Source organism: Leucopleurus acutus (assembly GCF_964270905.1).
Source record: "Leucopleurus acutus genome assembly, chromosome: 11".
NCBI lineage: Eukaryota > Metazoa > Chordata > Mammalia > Artiodactyla > Delphinidae > Leucopleurus > Leucopleurus acutus.
In genome coordinates, this window is record NC_139152.1 from 5,822,212 (window position 1) to 5,832,507 (window position 10,296).

The 10,296-nt window shown below is 45.7% G+C and overlaps 1 long non-coding RNA gene across 1 annotated transcript; it reads left to right on the forward strand.

Moving 5' to 3' along the window:
• The first annotated feature begins 3,234 nt into the window (after window positions 1-3,234).
• On the forward strand, window positions 3,235-9,782 carry LOC309969384. Its single transcript, XR_014326627.1, has 3 exons — window positions 3,235-3,393; window positions 7,469-7,543; window positions 8,470-9,782. It is a non-coding gene; the product is annotated as an uncharacterized lncRNA (long non-coding RNA).
• Window positions 9,783-10,296: the final 514 nt, after the last annotated feature.

The following is a 10,296-nucleotide window of genomic DNA, read 5'->3' on the forward strand; positions in this document are numbered from 1 at the left end:
CACTTAGAGTCCTGGTGCTCTCAGGTGGCCCAGGGGACCCAGCAGGTATATGCAAGAAGAGGTTTTTAGTTGGATGTAATTTAGAACTTTGTTTTCCTAAGAGTTTTTGATTCTGTTCCTTTCTCCTTTGGCTTGAGGTTGCAGTAAAACACAAGATCAACTGGAGTAAGTACCAGACTGGCTGTGAGTTCAATGGGAACCAGAGAGGGGGATTTAGAGCCAAGGTTGAGAGGCAGTGCATGAGAAGGAGGCGTGTGCGGGCTCTGCAGGCTGGCTCCTCTCCTCTGTGCACCTGCCTCCCCTCCATCTCGCTTCTGCATCTCCTGCTCATCCCAAATCAGTGATGGAGGATTGCACCTCCCCTGAGGATGCTGTGCTCCACAGAGCAGGACTCTGTTCATTGCTCTTCCCAAGCCGTCCGTCGAAGCCACCAAGGCTGTGCCCCAAATGAGCCTCTTTCCAGGGACCCATGAAAGGACTCCAGGCCTGATCTGTATTGAGAAGGGCTTGACTTTGCCTACGAGCACCAGCTCTCACCTCAGAGAGCAGGTCTGGGCTTCCTGAGAACCTACAAAAGCTATAGGGAGTCTCCATTAACATAGGGCTGGGAAAAGTGACAAAGGGACATGTGGGTTTCCCAAGGGAAGAGAGGAGAAGGGAATATTGGAGATTTAGAAACTGTCAGATGCCCACTCTTCCTGCTCTTCGTACGTCCTCACAACTGTGAAAGTATCATTACCGCCATTTTACAGATGAGAAAACTGAGGCTCAGAGAGGTCTATGGACTTTCCCAGGACCCCGCAGCTGTGAGCAGCAGAGTTTCGCTTCCAGGGCTGTCTGCGTCCAAAGCCTCTGTTCTTTCTGCTCTCCTGGGAGAAGGACAGACAAGGAACCAGAGCTCACAGCCATCCCGGTGCCATTTATGGTACCCCAAGGTGACACCCCCCCATACGGGACAGGGTTCAGGGCGTCACCCCACGGACTGAAAGAATGGTCTTCAACCAAAGCCAGAGCCGCACTGGGGTTCTGAACCCTTCACCCTCAAGGAAAGTGCAGAATCCCTATGAAGTTTCCGAGAAGACTTCTTGTAAAAATGATGAAAAGATTGATACAAGTAAGAACCGAGGCCCAAAGGGAAATAATGTGGGGATGCTGGCTGGGAAAATGGACTGGCTGCCGATACACAGCCTGTGAGCTTTTGAAGCAGAGCAAACAGAGCAAACAGAGCAAACAGTTCGTGGTGTCCAGCGGAAGCAAGCCAAGGGTGAGAAACGCCAATTCAGCTCCCGCCCTGGGAGGCCTGTGAAATGAAGTAGTCCAGTTCCAGGGAATCTAGCTGGAGGCGGTGTATATATTTTAAAAACTGACTTCTTAAGTCTCTTTTCAAGCCTTAAGCCTGGAGTTGTGGAATTCTGAGGAACACATTGGAGAGCAGACGGGGGCCGGGGGCGATGGATTTAGCTGCCCGGTTCATACGGAATGAAGTTGCTATGGCTTCTTCTAATGGCATCAGGTGTCCAGACATGACAGCAATACATGGAGAGGAGTATTTATGTAAACAAAAGAAATATGAATAGAAGGGAGAGAGTAAACTAAATATAAACTCTCAGTTCAAAGTCGCAGAGAGAACGGCCAGCGCTATTTTCGGAGGGGGATGTGTAAGTGCACGGGGGGTTCTATTTATAGACAGAAGGTGGTATGTAAGCTCTGATGGCGGCCGGCTGCTTTGGATGGTGGGCTGTCCAACTCACGCTGAAGTGGCCTATTGTTTGCTCGTCCCCACAGGGAAGAAAGCAAGAGAGAAAGAAAGGAACAAGTACAGTTTTCCTCTCCTGCGCGCCTGCCTGTCTGCATGGCGTGCGTCTCTTCCTCACGCCTCTGCCTCTGTCTTCTGCACCATCCCTTCCTACCTCCTGTGCATCCTTGAAGGCTCAGCCAGGCAGTCTTCTGCACGAGGTCACCCTCAGGACCCCGACGCCCACCAATGCATTTCATCTGCTTTTTAAGGCAATGGGCACGTGCACAGTTTACGTAGTTTTCTTTGGCCACCCTGCTTCCTCTCTGACTGTGCTGTGGGTTCGCCGAGGGCAAGGCTGGGCTTCCGTTAGGAAGCTGAGCACATAGTAGGGCCCCAGTTTGATTTGTTCGCTCAGTGAATCACTGCTCCGAAGGACACGTGAACTTGAATCCGTGTGCAGGAAAGGGACTTGTCAGACGCAGGGAGACGGGGCCGAGCCTGAGGTCTCGTTCAGATGCAGGGGGATGACAGCGATTACCGGAAATCCCGCCCTGCCCCCTCAGGACTTTGCACATCGTTCAGGGAAGGTTTCAGGATGATTGGCTTATGAATTTGGCCCATAGTTCTCTGCTTCCATACGAAGGAGAATTACAGACAAGGAAGAAATTGCTGCTCTTTGGGGTCTTTTTTTTTTTTTTTTTTTTGCGTGTTTCCCAGAAGAGGGCAGCATCTCCCTAAGATTTCTCTCATCCGGTGGTGCAGCCCTTCCTGGCAGTCTTAGAAGGAATAGTGGATTCACTGGTAGCAGAAAATGGTCTCAGGTCCCTCCATTCGGATTCACGGGGGAAGGGGATAGCCATGGGAGAAGGTGTGTGTTGGGGGGTGGTGGTTTGGGGGAGGTGGCCTGCTCCCTGGGGAACAAGCTTTTTCAGAAGGTCACTTGCCCACAGTGGCTTAAGAACACGGTCCCATCAGAAGGCATTAGTGGGTGTTTGGAAACCTGGCAGAGCTTTTGTGCCCTGAAGCCCGAAGGTGAGAGTGCAAGGTAGTAGGGAGAGGGCAGTCTGGCTGGAACCTTCTGCCAGGCCCATCCTCACCAGTCTGGGCACCGGGAGAGCACACAGTTGCTTCCAAGGCAGGACTTTGGTGGGCAGGTGGGTGACTCAGTCACTCTGCTAGTTAAAGCTAGGACAAGCCCTGGGATCTGCTAACATCTGTCCACCCCTCCCCCACCACTAGGAAGGGACAAGGTCAAAGGTAGTGTCTGAACTTCATTCCCACCAACACCGGTTCTCGCCAAAATTAGAGACATTGTAGGGCCCCGGGCCATTGACTTGTCTTCACTTTTCAGTAAACAACCAGGAAGGCAGATGGGGGAGACCTCACGGGTGGAAATCGATGCTCGTGGACGGTTGCCTGCTCTCTGGGTCAGGTGGTGAACGCGTCAGCCAGGCAGGGGCGCAGCAGGCCAGGGAGGGACTCCAGGGCGGGGTTCCTGGGGCTGTCTTCCTCTGTGCTCTCTTTTCTCTTCTGGATGTCTTTATCTGCGGGCGGCATGTTTGCTGGAAACAAAAGAGCGGCAGCTAGAAGCGCCTTTCAAGTTTGGAACTGAAAGGATCTGAAGTTGGTGGAGGGAGAGGATCAGGTGGGGTGAGGTAGGTGGCGTGGTGGCGTGGTCCCGTGTGCCCGAATGACCGCACTCAGCGACACCCTCCCAAACTAGCCCAGATTCCCTAACTGTTCTTGCTTCCAGGGCAATGGGGACTGACGTTAAGAAAGCCTTCAGTGTCGTTCTCCCTCGGTGAAGCCCTGACCTTGCTTTAGCAGGAGACCAGCCTTACCGTGCAACACCCCAGGAAGCACGTTTACCCCGTATGCTGGGCAAGTGGACGAAGGCAAACGCCTCCTTCCCTTCCATGCCTCTGGCTGGAGACCTCTGTGCGTGCAGGGAAATCAGCACAGTTGCTTGCAAGCTTCAGAAGGCTAGCCTGTGCTCCCAGACTGCGCCTTGGTTTACCTTTGCCTCTTCCGGCTCCTCCGGCTCAGCACTCACTCTGCATTTCCTGGTCTTTGTGGTTCGTCAGCCCCTTAACGTTGCTTTAGCTTCACTGGCGTGTTGTGTGTGAGGATGATTTATGAGTTAGAACCCTCCAAACCTCTGGCATGCTGGAACTGTTCCTTGAATGTGGCTCCGTTGTGAGCTGCTGTCATCACAACTTATATCAAAAGCATCTCTTGCCCCCAGGACATGACTGTGTTTTGAAAGCATTTCTGTCCTATGTTGCTTGTGCAGATATCTGGGAGAAAGCTTCTTCCATTTCTGTTCAGTTTGTGGAGAAGGGTTTTAGCGATGGCTCCGTCGTACAGTCTTCAGCCCTGAAGCTCTTACTGTCTAGGCTCTGGTCCCAGTTCCACTGCCAAGCTGCCGGGCAACCTTGGACAAGTCACTGCCGTGTTTAACACCTCATCTCACCAGCTTCGTATTTTATCTCTGGAAGCAGAAAGAAAATGAAGTTTTCTGCCAGTAGGCTGAGAAAAGTCGTTCCAAATACAAACTGAATAGGATCAGAGAATCAAGGAAGCACACGCTCACGGAGGCTGGTGAGTCAGCAGAAAAATATTGCCATTTCGGGTGTCCATCTGCCTACGTTTAACTCTTCATCTGAGGAAGGGGTGAAGTGTTGGAAAGTGTTGAATATTGGCAAAAATGGGAAATGAGATCAAAGCCTCGGACCTTTGGGACAGGACATACCACTGCTGGCCCTTGTGAGGACAGCTGCTCTGACAGCTGTGCCCTCCAGAATACGCTGTGGGCATCAGCCTGGCAGCAGGGTCCCTGTCTGTGCCTGATACCCAATAGGGATGCTGTAAATATCTGGGAAGTGAGTGGACAAGTGACTGTCCCTGGTTTGGGCTGGTGCCACTTAGAGGGCATCCAGAGTGCAGTGGAGGGCGGGGCTTGGGCAAGAGGGACATTCCTGCTGCTGGATCGTGGTGAGAATGACACTTCATGAGAGCCCAATCCTTTGGAAAGCCCTGTGCTTTAGTCCTGCGCTGACACCCCAGCCCACGATGGAGAGCCAGCTCCAATGGCATGCAGAGATGCACGGAGTCAAAGAGGCAACCAGAGGGAAGGAAGGGACACAGCTTCTGCAAGTTGGTGCTGAACGAGACCCAAGACTCACGTTCAAGACAGCCCATAAACCCAGCACCAAGGAAAATTCTGCCTCTGCCTCTTTCTCTTCCATTGGACCCTCTTGGGCTGCCCTTTTTTTATCTTTTTTTAAAACGTGCCTCAGAGAACTTTCTTTAGGGATAGTTGAAATATTTCCCCATTTTTATTTTATTTATTTTTAAAATTTATTTATTTTATTTATTTGGCTGCGTTGGGTCTTCGTTGCTGCATGTGAGCTTTCTCTAGTTGCAGTGAGCGGGGGCTACTCTTAGTTGGGGCGTGGGCTTCAGTAGTTGTGGAGCACGGGCTTCAGTAGTTGTGGCTCGCGGGCTTAGTTGCTCCACGGCATGTGGGATCATCCCGGACCAGGGCTCGAACCTGTGTCCCCTGCATTGGCAGGAGGATTCTTAACCACTGTGCCACCAGGGAAGTCCCTTGGGCTGCCCTTTTATGTCTTCATTTCCCTTGACCTAGGGAAAATTGACTTTTGCATGGAGTATAGAGCCCTATGAGTTTTAACATATATAGAATCATGTAACTGCCACTATAATCAGGATACAGGACAATTCTACAACCCTAAAGACCTGCCTTATGCTACCCCATTGTAGGTTCTGTTTCCCCATGTCCCCAGCCTCTGGCATTCACTGACCTTTTCTCTATCACTGTAATTTTGTCTTTTGAGAATGTCATGTAAATGAAATCACACAGGGTGTAACCTTCTGAAACTAGCTTCTTTCACTCAGCATAACACCCTTGAGATCCACCCGAGTTGTTGTGTGTATTCACACTTCTTCATTATTATTCTTTTTATGACTGAGTACCATTCCATTGTATGAATGGACCACTGTTTGTTTATCCATTCACCTGTTGAAGGGCTTTGGGGTTATTTCCAGTTTTGGGTGATTATGAATGGAGCTGCTATAAGTATGTATATACAGGTTTTTATGTGAATAGGAATTTTCATTTCTCTCTGTTAAATACCTAGAAGTGGGGTTACTAAGTCATAAGATATGTTTAACTCTATAGGAAACTGCTAACCTGTTTTCAAGAGTGGCTGTGATGTTTTGTATTCCCACCAGCAGAGTGTGAGAGCTCCAGTTCCTTTGCATTCTTGTCAGCACTTAATACTGTCAGCACTTTTTATTGAGCCATTCTAATAGCACATGTTTTTAATTTGAGTTTCTCTTAATGGCTGTGATTTTGAACATCTCTTCATGTGTCTAGTTTCCTTCCATATTTCCCTGTGGTGAAGTATTTCTTCAAACCTTTCCTGCATTTTTAAACTGGTTTGTTTTTTCTCCTTATAATTGAATTCTGAGAGTTCTCTCTATATTCTGAATATAAGTCCTTTATCAGAGTTATGTTTTTCAAATTTTTTCTCTTAGTGCGCCTTTTCCTTCTTTTAACACTGAATTTCAAAGAACAGAAGTACTTAATTATGATAAAATCCAATTTCACAGTGTTTTATTTTAGGGGTCTGGCTTTGGTGTTTTATCTCAGAAATCCACGTCTAACCCAAGATTACAAAGGTTTTGTCCTATGTTTTCTTATAGAATTTTTAAGTTTTTAAGTTAATTTTTAAGGTTTTAAGTTTTACCTTTAGGTCTATTGATCCACTTTGAGTTGATTCTTATATGTGGTGTCAGCCATTGATTGAAGTTCATTTTTTTGCATACGCATATCCAATTATTCCAGCACCATTTGTTAAAAGTACTAATCTTTCTCCATTGAATTGTCTTTGAAACTTGGTCAAAAATCATTTGATCATCCATGTGTGGGTTTATTTCTAAACTCTCTATTCCACTTCATTCATCTATTTGCCAATCACTAAAAATACCTCATTGTCTTGATTACTATAGCCTTATAAGAAGTTTTGAAATCAGGGAGTGTAAGCCCTCCAACTTGGTTCTCCTTTTTCATAGTTGTTTTGATTATTCTCATTCCTTTATCTTTACATATGAATTTTGAAATTAGCTTGTCAGTGTCTTAAAAAAAAAGGCTGTGCTGGGATTTTGATTGGCATTGTCATCTTTACTATTTGAGTCTGTCTTCCCATTTAAATCTTCTTTGATTTCTTCTATCTGCATTTTGTAGCATGCAGATCCTATCCATGCTTTGTTAGATTTATACCTAAATATGGTCGGGCTTTGGAGCTATTATAAATTATATATATGTAAATTATACATATATGTATATAGATAGATTTAATTTCAGTTTCCAATTGTTCATTGCTGGTATCTGGAAATATGATTTATTTTTGTGTGTTGACCTTGTATGCTGTGACCTTGCTAAGTTTGTGTATTAGTTATAGAAATTTTTTGCAGGTTCCTTGGGATTTTCTACATAGGCAATCATATAATCTGCAAATAGTGATAACTTTCTCCGTGTCTGATCTAGATAACTTTCTTTTCTTTTTCTTTATTGCACTAAGAATTCCTGTATGATGTTGAATAGAAGTGATGAGAATGGACATCTTTGCCTTGCTCCTGATCTTAGACCAGCAGCATTCTGTCTTTCGCCATTAAGTATAATGTTAGCTACTGGCTTTTTTTTAGATGTCCTGCATCGGGTGAGGACGTTTCCTGCTATTCCTGGCTTGCTGAAACTTTGTCTTATGCATGGATTTTGAGGTCTGTCAAATGCTTTTTCTGCATCCATTACTATTATTGTGTGGGTTTTTTTCCCTTTAGATATTAATATGATGTACTATATTGATTAATTTTGGATATTGAATTCCTGAGATAAGCCCTACTTTGTCATGGTGAATTGTTCTTTTTATACCCATGCTCATTTTTAACATTATTTTAGCTGATACACTCTCTGTGACCTTCCCAAAAGGTAAAGGTTTCTCATACCTTCCTGGGCATCAGTTCCTGAGATTATTGGACTGAGAGTTTCCTGAAGTCACATTGTAGAGGGAGGGGATGGTGTGATGTGCACATGGATAAACCAAAAAGTCCCTGTAATATAACAGGAATTTTTTGGATGAGGGACCAGAAGATCTCTGTCATTTCATGGCTTCTGTACTATTCCTATTCATGCTTGGTGGAATTTTTTTTCCCTCATCTCATTCCCAAGACAGAAATTTTGTCTGATTTTAAGTTCCAAATGACTAATCTAATAGACTAAAATCTCTACTCATTCATTTATTCAATAAATATTTATTGAGCGCCTATGACGTATCAGGAGCTGTTCAATGCTGGGGATGCTATTATAGGTAAAAATTTAGTTCCCACCTTCATGGGACTTATAGTTTGGTGGAGGAACCAGACGTGAATCAGACAGACACACAGATGCTAATAGGAGAGAGTGCTGGCATACCATTTTATGGTCGTATATCATTTTTCTACTTCAAGGTCCTCAGTTAAGAATTATGTTATATTACAATTTCGTTATCTATCCTGATTTTTAAGACGATGTGTAGGCAAGCGGTTTAGCTCATGCTGGCTACGCATGACGTTAGGACTTCAACTTCTGGCTGAATAGATGATAAACAAAGGGAAAAATGATGACTCCATGAGAAAGACCCATTCATATGTTTCCTCTCCTCTTACAGAATGCCTTCAGTTGAGAGGATGCTCAAGAAGACAAGATATCTTGAGAAACTGCAAGAAGTGTTATGGGGAGAAGTGGGGAAGAAGAGAGGAAAGTTTTCAGGCTAGTTGGACTCTGGAAATTCCAGTCCCCGCCCCCCTTACTCAGTCTGGGACCCCAAGTTGCCAAGTGAAAGCAAGAAGTAGGAGGAGAGTGAGGCAGAAAATGTAGTGAAATGTAACTTGGGAAAGGAGAACTGCTGATGCATTCCTGGCATTCAACACAAAGTAGAGGCCAACCTAAGTCACATAAGGATTTAGGTAGGAGGGTCTCTGAGGATCTATGGGGGCAGTAGATACCTTGGATTTTGGGACTAGAAGCATTCCTAGAGATCTACTGGTCCAACCCCCTGATTTAAAAAATTAGGAAATTGAGACTCCAAGAGGGAAGTGACTTTACCTTAGAGTCATCTAGCAGGCTAGTAGCTGAAGTGGCTCTGAAACTTAGGACTGGGACTTCCAGAAGGGACCTCTCATCTCTTCCTCCTATTGATGGAAACTGAGACCCCAAACAGGGACAGGAACACAGAATCAGAGCAGCGTCATGGTCTCTAGACCCCAATGGAGAAAGGAGAAAGTTGGTGAACATAGCCATTCCTAATCCAAAGCTGGAAAGGTCAGATTACATACTTACTGATAGTATAATGATTATAAGCAACATTAACTGAGCACGTACGTGCCAGGCACTGTTCTACATGCTCAACTGCTTTAATCCCTTCAACAGCGCTATGAAGTAGGTGCCAGTGTTATTTCTGGTTTATAACCGTGAAAACTAAGGCGCAAGAGAGGTTAACGAAGCTGCTTAAGGTGGCACAGTCAATAAATGGCAAAAGTGGAATTAAATCTAGGTGATCTAAGTTCAGAGCCAGCCACTTAGCCATATGCTAAAATGTTTCAATGTGGACTGAACACCACTTAGGTGCTCCAGTCCTAATTCGTCACGCAGAAAAGCATTCCACACCTGATGGAACCAGATTTATTGCCACCTCCAGCCACCTGGTACCTGCGCATCAGAAAACTTGAGCAACCTGTCTTTGAGGTGGGCCTCAGGACACAAAGCCTGTGTGCTGCCTTTGAAAGGAAAAAGTCTAGTGGTTCTAGAAACCACTCATGCTGAAAAGAAAGCTGGCTGCTGACCCCAAGTACCAGTGTTCCCTTCTCCCACTTACTCTAGTGCTGTTGGCAGTGCACCAGGGTCTCTAAAGCACACTCACTCCCCATTCTTTTATAATTCTGTTCCACCATTGTTAGTCTTCTGGGTATTACCCAGTGCCCATAAAGCATATTAAATTAATTTCTGCTTCCTCACTTGACATTTATATTTGAGAAGCAACTCTGTGATGGGGCAGGGAGGTTACCTGAAAAAATGCTAAATTAATATCCAGTTGAGAGACGGGTACCAGCTTCTTTTGATTACATAAGATATGTGCCTCTTCAATTGTCTGATCATAACTGCCTACTGTCAGTTGGAACAGAAGCTAACTGCCCTCTCTAGGAATCAGATGATCTGATCAGAATCAGAAGGCTTTCTTCAAAGAGGATAGACTCAGGGTTTTCCTCATGCTTTCTTACCCATGTCCCTGTTGAGTACTGATCAATATGTCAAGGAAGGTTCCTTCACATTCCCTTCAACAAAGACTTATGGAAAGTAGGAAGGAGGGCGGTCCAAGAGAGGGACCAATCACAGCATCCCTCACATCAATGTTTGCCATGTATTACATTGTATTTCCCGAGCCACCTGCTTGATTTCATCTTGTAGAGATCGGTGTTGCCATTGTGTCCTCTTGAAC